This window comes from Fukomys damarensis, unplaced genomic scaffold, assembly GCF_012274545.1.
Source record: "Fukomys damarensis isolate Sample0158 unplaced genomic scaffold, DMR_v1.0_HiC HiC_scaffold_19, whole genome shotgun sequence".
NCBI lineage: Eukaryota > Metazoa > Chordata > Mammalia > Rodentia > Bathyergidae > Fukomys > Fukomys damarensis.
This window is the reverse complement of record NW_022900931.1, coordinates 15,017,917-15,025,956: the sequence shown is the minus strand read 5'-3', so window position 1 is coordinate 15,025,956 and position 8,040 is coordinate 15,017,917.

Sequence of the window (8,040 nt, the reverse complement as noted above, 5' to 3'; positions counted from 1 at the left end):
AGATCCTGAGTTCAATCCTGACTCCCTCAAGCAAAGAAGAAAAAAAAAATCCATAAAATGGCCAAGACAAAGAAATAATGCAAATAAAGGCAGTGCCTACTCTCAAGAAATAACAATATGGTGATTATATGTGGAAACTGATTTTTCTGAGAGGCCAGAACAAATGTAAAGGCAGTGATAAAGGTTTTACTAAAATATAAGTAAATATATCATTACATTTTCAAGTTTTTGAACTTTTCTTCTTCTATTGTATAATATTTTTCTGGGTTATCAATCCTGTTTGATAGAAAGTCGTGTTATTTTACTGCATTCACATGGTAAATGGAGACTCTGCCAAAGCTTTTTCCTACATTATTGAGTAGATGTCTTTCAAGGGTTAATTTTCAAATCATCAAATTTGATGACAGTCTAGTGCAACTTTTGTTTGTCCATAGGATTATATTTTGTTTTTTTCTTTGATGTGTATTTTGTGATGTCTAAACATCTACTGACAGTGAATTATTAAGAAGTATCATAGTGACCATCTGGTGCTACTACACCGCCCCTTGTACCCTCTGATGACCTGAATGTGTGGTCATTTTGCATGAATGAGTATTTTCAGACAAGTAACTTCTGAGCTCTAGTTTACTCTCATTGTTAAGGAAGATTATGTTTTATGAAGCAACTTTTGACATCTTCAAAAGTAAACATATCAAAATAGTGAAGTATATATCCAGATGTTAATTCGCCCCATCCAGATTTAAAAGTAATCAATCATGGCATTTTCTTTTTCATTCACTTTGCAAACTCCTTGTATACTTTCGTATTTTGAATGTATTAACAGCAACCTTTACTTATTTGATAATATTTTTCATTTTATTTTTTCTTTTCTTACAAGGTCTTGGCATTTATATTTATTCATGATATAAATAATAGTTCATACGTTTGGCATACTCAAGAAATTAACAGGTTTCAAAATATTTGATTCCTAAAAAGGCATTTTTTGTGCACTATCATGGATAGTGGTACCTAAGGGCACAGTGGTGTTTATTGGAAATTCCTTTCAACCCTGTGTTTATAATGGTTCCTCTCCTTAGCAGATAGAGCAGATCCAAGTTTCCCATATTGGTAAAAATCATTGATTAGTTGATAATTTCATATACATGTGTTTGTGGTAGGAGAAGAAAAATAATGACCATAAAATGGGGACCTCTCCTCAGCTTTACTTTTAGGAAATTGGTGTTCATTTCTGAGATAATGGAAATTTAAATTTATTACTTAGTAAATTAGATATGTTAAACTTATTTCTCACATCTGTTATTTCTTAAAAAATGTGTTCATTTCAATAAAATTCTAATCTTACATTTTACTGTAAGAGTCAAACCCCAAAGTTAATTAACAGAAACATTTCAAATATTTCTTCTCTTCAATTGTTTAAGACTTAGGTAAAATTATGTAACAATATTGTACATAGAATCAAATATTATAGTGAAACATTGGATAAAATATCCTTTGTAGGCTAACAAAGTGCTTGTATTTTAATTTATAATTCATGCATTTAACTACCTGGGTTAAAAATTCTGGTGTCACAGTTATGTGATCCTTGACAAGTTATTTAGCTGTCAAGCTCAGTTTTTCTTTTTTAATTTTCAAACTAAAGAAGCATTTCTATTACAAGGATTTCTATTAATGTTAAATGAGATGCGGTAACTAAAATTTGTAGAAAGTATATGGCAAATGGTAAGCACTCAAATAAATATTATTTTACTATTGTGTGCCCTGTAAAGTCTTACAAACCAGACTTTAAGAGTTTGCATACTACATATAGTTTATTTTTTTCAGTAGGTATATTTCGGACTTTTTTTCTGCATTTGCACCCACTTTTCCAATAATCTTCTGACTTTCAAACCTTTCTCTACATAGAAAACACTTTTCTCGTTCTCCCAATCTCTGAACCAGTTCCCTCCTCTGAATATTAAAATCTCAACTCCCTGACATCGGGCAATCCCTCTCCCAGGTACTGAAGTTGTAAGATATAAAGTTTAGGATATAATGATGGCATTTAAAAATGTCTAGAGGGCTGGGGATGTGGCTCAGTGGTGCTGTACCTGCCTGACAAGGGCAAGGCCCTGAGTTCAATTCCTGGTATTAAAAAAAAAAAAAAGGTCTAGAGAAGAATTGAAAACCATCAGGTGGAGAGAAACTAAAGTCTAGAGAATGTGGCCTCAAAAGAGGCTGTGCCCTTACTCCATGTGCTACCGAGGTCTAGCACACCCCTTTCCTCTCCCACTGTGGTCACTCCATGAAGTAGAGTATCATTCTTCAGCTTAGGTTAATCTTAACTAATAGAAGGTGACGGTTTTCCTGCTGTACTTAACTAAATATGCCATTCATTTACAGCTGTATGTCTGTTGGTTTGCCTTCCGCTGTGTGGGGACCAGTGGTCCAGCTCCCTACCCAGGTGTGTCCACTCAAACAGGAAGAGAATGATGGACAGATGGATGCTTTAGGGATGGAGTAGCCGTTCTCTGACTTCAGTTGTGAGAGCTGATTGCCTATCTTTCTCCCTTCTGACTATAGACTTTTCTGACTTTGAGCAAACTAAATTTGGTTTCATTTGCTTCCTCAGTAAATACATTCCACCAGTTTGTTGATCCCAGTGTATGGCTCAGCATCTTTCTGAAACTATGATAAGCTTTAACTGGCTTTCATCAATTGGTGCAGTCTTAGAGACTTCTAAATTCCAGAAATAACACAATATTCTCACCTCATAATTCCCATTGATTATGCAATGATGGCTTCCCATTAAGCACTGAGAAGCATGAAAAGCCTTTGCTTGTCAGACTCCACCTGCATGTAACTTTCAAGTGTTTTAAATACCACTCTCTCCTCAAATGTAGCATCTCCACTAAATGGCCTTGAATTCCTGGGATTCTCCCGCTATGGCTATGGCTACTCTGCTGTCTTTTCTTTTGTAAATGCAGTGCCTTTTTTGGGAACACTCTTACTTTCTCTGTTAAACACAACAGATCTATCCAGTGACCATATTTTCCTTCAGAACTAGTTTAGTGATCTATATCTTAATGGAATGTTTCCTTTTATCTCAAGTGAGGTTACACCTTCCTTGTTTCTACTCTTATATGTAAATCCTGTGTAAACCAGATATTTGGACTGAAAAATCCAACTTCAATATTTGAACTTAGAGGTGTCCTGGTCCACTGGGCTGCTATAATAAAATAGCAAAAAGTGGGTGGCTTTGAAAAAACAGAAATTTGTATTGTGGGAAACCTAAGAGCTGAGCTTTAAGGAATTATAGAAATTTAATACAATAATTCTCTCCATATTTTAATATGTATTTATTTGGATCAAGCATAATTTGGGGTTCATACAACTTAAAATTTCTGATTTCAACTTCAGAGAAAGATATGATATACTACACAGAAGACACGATTTAATGTTAGAAGAACTAGCATTAATTGGGACTTTACCTCCTGTTCCTTAGAACTTCAGGTTATTTTCATCACCTCTGAAATGTCATGCTTTTCTGACTCCTTTATGTGAGATTACCTGTGACTTTTGGATGAATGTGTTTTGTACTTTGAATTTATGAAGGTTTTTTTTTCGGATTATACAATTCTTATTTGTTGAGAATGTTGAGATGTCTGTGAGTATATTTCATTGCTTCATATACTTAATATTTGTCTCTGAAATCATTCTTCACTGAGTCATTATTTTATAAATTTCACCTATTTCTCTTTCTGTGTGCATTTTGTCTACTGTGTCTTTTAAAGATCAATGCAAAGTTCTCTTCACTGGCAAAATTTTGTTTTAGTTTTATATTTCCCCCCCCCAAAAAAAATCTTGAGGAAAGTTTGGACTGGATCTAACTTTATTTCTAACATGGTTTGATACTTTTGGTAGGAATGTTATAGCTTTTATAGTTTTTTTTTAAATAAGTAAAGCAATAGTTATTCCATAACCTAAAAATGCATTTTTCAGTTTTGTTAAATGTTTAAAAATTTCCTTTTGCTCATTAGTAACCCATTAAACTATCTCCTACTATTTTCCTTTGAATATGGAATTTACTGTATTTGTGCTACTTTCAAAGTTTGTATGAAAATGTATGGTTTTTCTTTCCAAAAAGTTTTTAAGTTACCCTAAACCTAATTAAATTTAACTATAATATTTTTTGTGGATTTTTTTTGCATCTATTAATAATTGGCTAGATTATCCAATCAAACTGGAAATTTAAAAGAAAATATCTAGATAAAATGCCATAAACTTATGGCAATGTACTGAACTTTCAAAATAGAAATGTTAGGTTAAAGTCTCAGGAAAAATTTTAGTTCACATGTGACATTATAGATGAAACACTAAGAGACAAATTTGTAATTTATAAAACTCCAATGGAGGAAAATAAAACCTTCACTTTCTGTTAAGAATGAGAAAGACTGGAATTTTTCCTAATCTTAGGGTCACTAGCCTAATTTACCTACAAGCTAAGCAGAGCAGATGAAATAAAAATAAGCAAGAAATCAGAGGACCTGTGGTTTTTAAATCAATTTGCCAATAGGATGGGGCAGATAAACTCAAAGATAGGAATTTATTTTGCTGTTCTCTCCAACTGACAGTAATTCAGGTGCCTAGCAGATATAAATGTAAATCCTCTGTAGTAAAAATAAATAAATAAATAAATAAAAATAAAAATAAAAATACACTCTTCCTGGATATTTGGGAATCTCCATCAATAATTTTTCACTGGGAAAGATCAGCATGAAATCAACCAATACAAAAGAGAACACAAAATATAACTATTTCAGAAAAAGATAGTAAGTAGAAATAGTTTATGATTAACAATACTTAAACCAAAAGAAAGAAAAAGTGAGGCAGAGGAAAACAGTGGAAGTGGGGAAAGAGCTTGCTATAAGACAAAGTTTAAATTCAAAATTTTAGCAAGGATTACATTTAGTGTTCATGGACTCAGTGTTCCAGCTTAAAAGATAGCCTTATATTTGAAAAAAATACCAACAATATCCTGCTTAAAGACAAAACATAAGATATTAAATGAGTAAAATTGAGAAAAAATTTTATGAAAATCATATATGCATGTATTTATATTTGTTGTTGTTGTTTTGTTTTATTTTTGTACCAAGGATTGAACATGGGACCTTGAGTTTGCAAAGCAGTGAGTGGAACCACTGAGCTAAATCTCCAGCCCTATTTCTAAGCACACATGAAACATCTACCAAAAACTGCATGAATAAATGAGAGTAGGTAATGGCTGGAATTCACGTATTATTCTGGTGATAATGTCAGTCAACTCTACCACTTTGGGAAATAGGCATTATCAAGTATATTTAATTATGCATGCCCTCCAACCCAATAATTATATTCATAAGTATATGTATTGGTAAAACCCATTCACGAGCACACCTTTATTCACATGTAAGAGTACTTAGAGCAGCCTTGTAATAGAAATTTTAAACAATTCAAGCATCCATCAACAGTGGAATGGAAAACTGAATAATGAAATATTTATGTAATGGAATATTAAACAATGAAAATTAAACAAAACAAAACAAACACTTTGAGGCTTCAATGTGTATATTTTGCAAACATAACCCTGAAGTAAAAAAGAAGTTGAAAATGCTGAAGTAGTAAAGTATTCATATAAAGTTGAAAAAAAGGAAATACACAAATTAAGCAAGAGTAACTACAGCTGAAGGGTCAAAGCTGTCCGCCATCTGCTTTGTAAGTTATTTCACTTGAGAACAGAAACACTTACTGTTTTGCACATTGTCTAAAGCTATGTTCTTGCTACACTGATAGAACTGAATAGATGTGACAGAGACTTTATGGACTGCAAAGACTAAAAAATTTACTGTTTGATTTTTTATGGAAAATGTTTTGCAATCCCTGAAATATACTATTATTTAGAAATTTATGTGTAAGTGCTAAAACCTTAAAAAATTAGCAACACAGAAATCCTAAGTTTAATTTGTAGCTCTGGCATTGGGAGAAAGGGGTTGTACTGTCCTATGTCTTTATTTTCATGATTGTCTCATGTGCATTCATTGTATAAATATCCATTAAACATGTGTGCGTCTACTCATTTTTATTAATACTTTAGAATTAAATATATTTAAAATATTAAAAATAAAACAAAATCCCCAAATAAAGCAAAAGTATGTTAAAATTTTTCCTAAATATAAGACTCTCAATTTCACTTGATTGTTATTGGTTTTCCTGATTCCACTGCCCAAATTCTGCAACTTGCACATTCTTCTTTCTACCAATCAAGTAAAGAAAGACAGCACTTCCAGTTGGCTTTAACTTCTCATCGAGCACATATGTAAGATAAATTAGATCTTTTGCGATCTATTAGATATATTTATAAACCATAAAGTCTCTTAAGATCAAAATCTCACCTTCTGTTCACTTGCTTATTCTGTACTCTAGCTAGAAAATATAAGTGAACAAAAATAACATTTTATTGAACAAAGAGAATAAGTGACTCATTTCAAATTCAAATAGGACTCTAAGTGCAGTTCAGACCATATTATCCAAACACATTTCCACATGTTTATTTTTTTCTCATTTGCACCTAGGAATAAATCAAGCTCAGTACATTTATGAAAGTAGCTATTAATAAACATTCTAAAAGTCTATTAGCATCTTATGTAAGGGTTCACATTCGAAAGTGCTTCCAGAGCTATGAATTTTCCCATTTCACACACGCTTTTAACTGAGCCACTAGCGTTCCATCGAGGAGGCGTGCTGGGTTGACAAGAAGGCCGTTCCAAGTTTGCGATAGATTGAACTTCTGAAGTTTCGTGGGAATGCTAACGTGCTGGTTCAGGGCTCCAAAATGTACATTTCTCCAGATGGAGCGTTGTTAATATTCTGGATTTGTGGCACTGCACTATTTTGAAACAAATAAAATGAAGCAGTAAAAAGTAAGTTTGTTTGCCATATGGCTGTTTATTCCTGTGTTCAGAGCCTAGCTGTGAAGTATACGGCTCCTCAATATGGGACAACCCGCATATGCACACCACACACCTGCGTTTAGAATGAGAAATCCTCCTTTGGATGACATTAAATCCACAGAATCTGGATTTGAAGAATTTTGCTCATCATTTATGAGTCTGTGGGGATTGGTCTGGCTTATAAAACAGGGAAAATGAGATTATATACCAGTAGCGTTTGCCCTTTAAAACATATGTATTATTTAAATATGCACCAGAGCTGTTTTAGCTTAAGTAAGAGAACATGACGGGTATGAGTGTAACTGTGAGTACCGTGAAGGGGCTTGTGTTCCAACGCTCCCCGTGACAAGGATTTGTCATCAGGCCTTGGGCAGGGAATGACATTTCTCTACCTGATCTATTCTACCTTTGTACTTGGAATTTAAATAATAGAACCAGAGTTATAGATTTCTTAAAATTTGACCTAAGCTTGCCTCCAGGAAAGATAGAATGAGGATACCAAATGAAGCATTTTCTTCCTTCAAAAGAAACCATTTCTCTTCCCAATCTGTAGGGTACTATTTTCTATGGCAGGGGTCAACCTGTTCTTTGGAATTTGCTTTCTCTTGCCTCACTGAAAAGTGAGGGTGGAAGTGACCTCTTATCTACTTAAAGAGGACTTTCTAATTTTGCGTTCAGGTTATTAGAAGAGGTGAAGGGAATGTAGGAGGATAAATACTCTGGAGGTGTAAGAGCAACACTTTCATACATTCTGATATCTTCTAACTCTTTTGAGATACAAGTGTTCAGATTTGGTGGTGAATCAATATTACCTACATTTTCCTTCAGTTCTTTTATAAAAATATACCTTATTACAAAAAATGTGCATTCCTTTGTTTTTAACCTTGTTATCTTTTTTTGGGGGGTGGGTACCAGGGATCAAACTTGGGCCCTTGTGCTTGCAAGGCAGGCAGCGGAACCACTGAGCTAAATCCCCGGCTCTAACCTTATTATCTTAAACACTGTTAGTATTAAGCATCATATCAACAATTATTTATTACTTATGGGTGTCATATAAATCCTTGAAACATTCAAA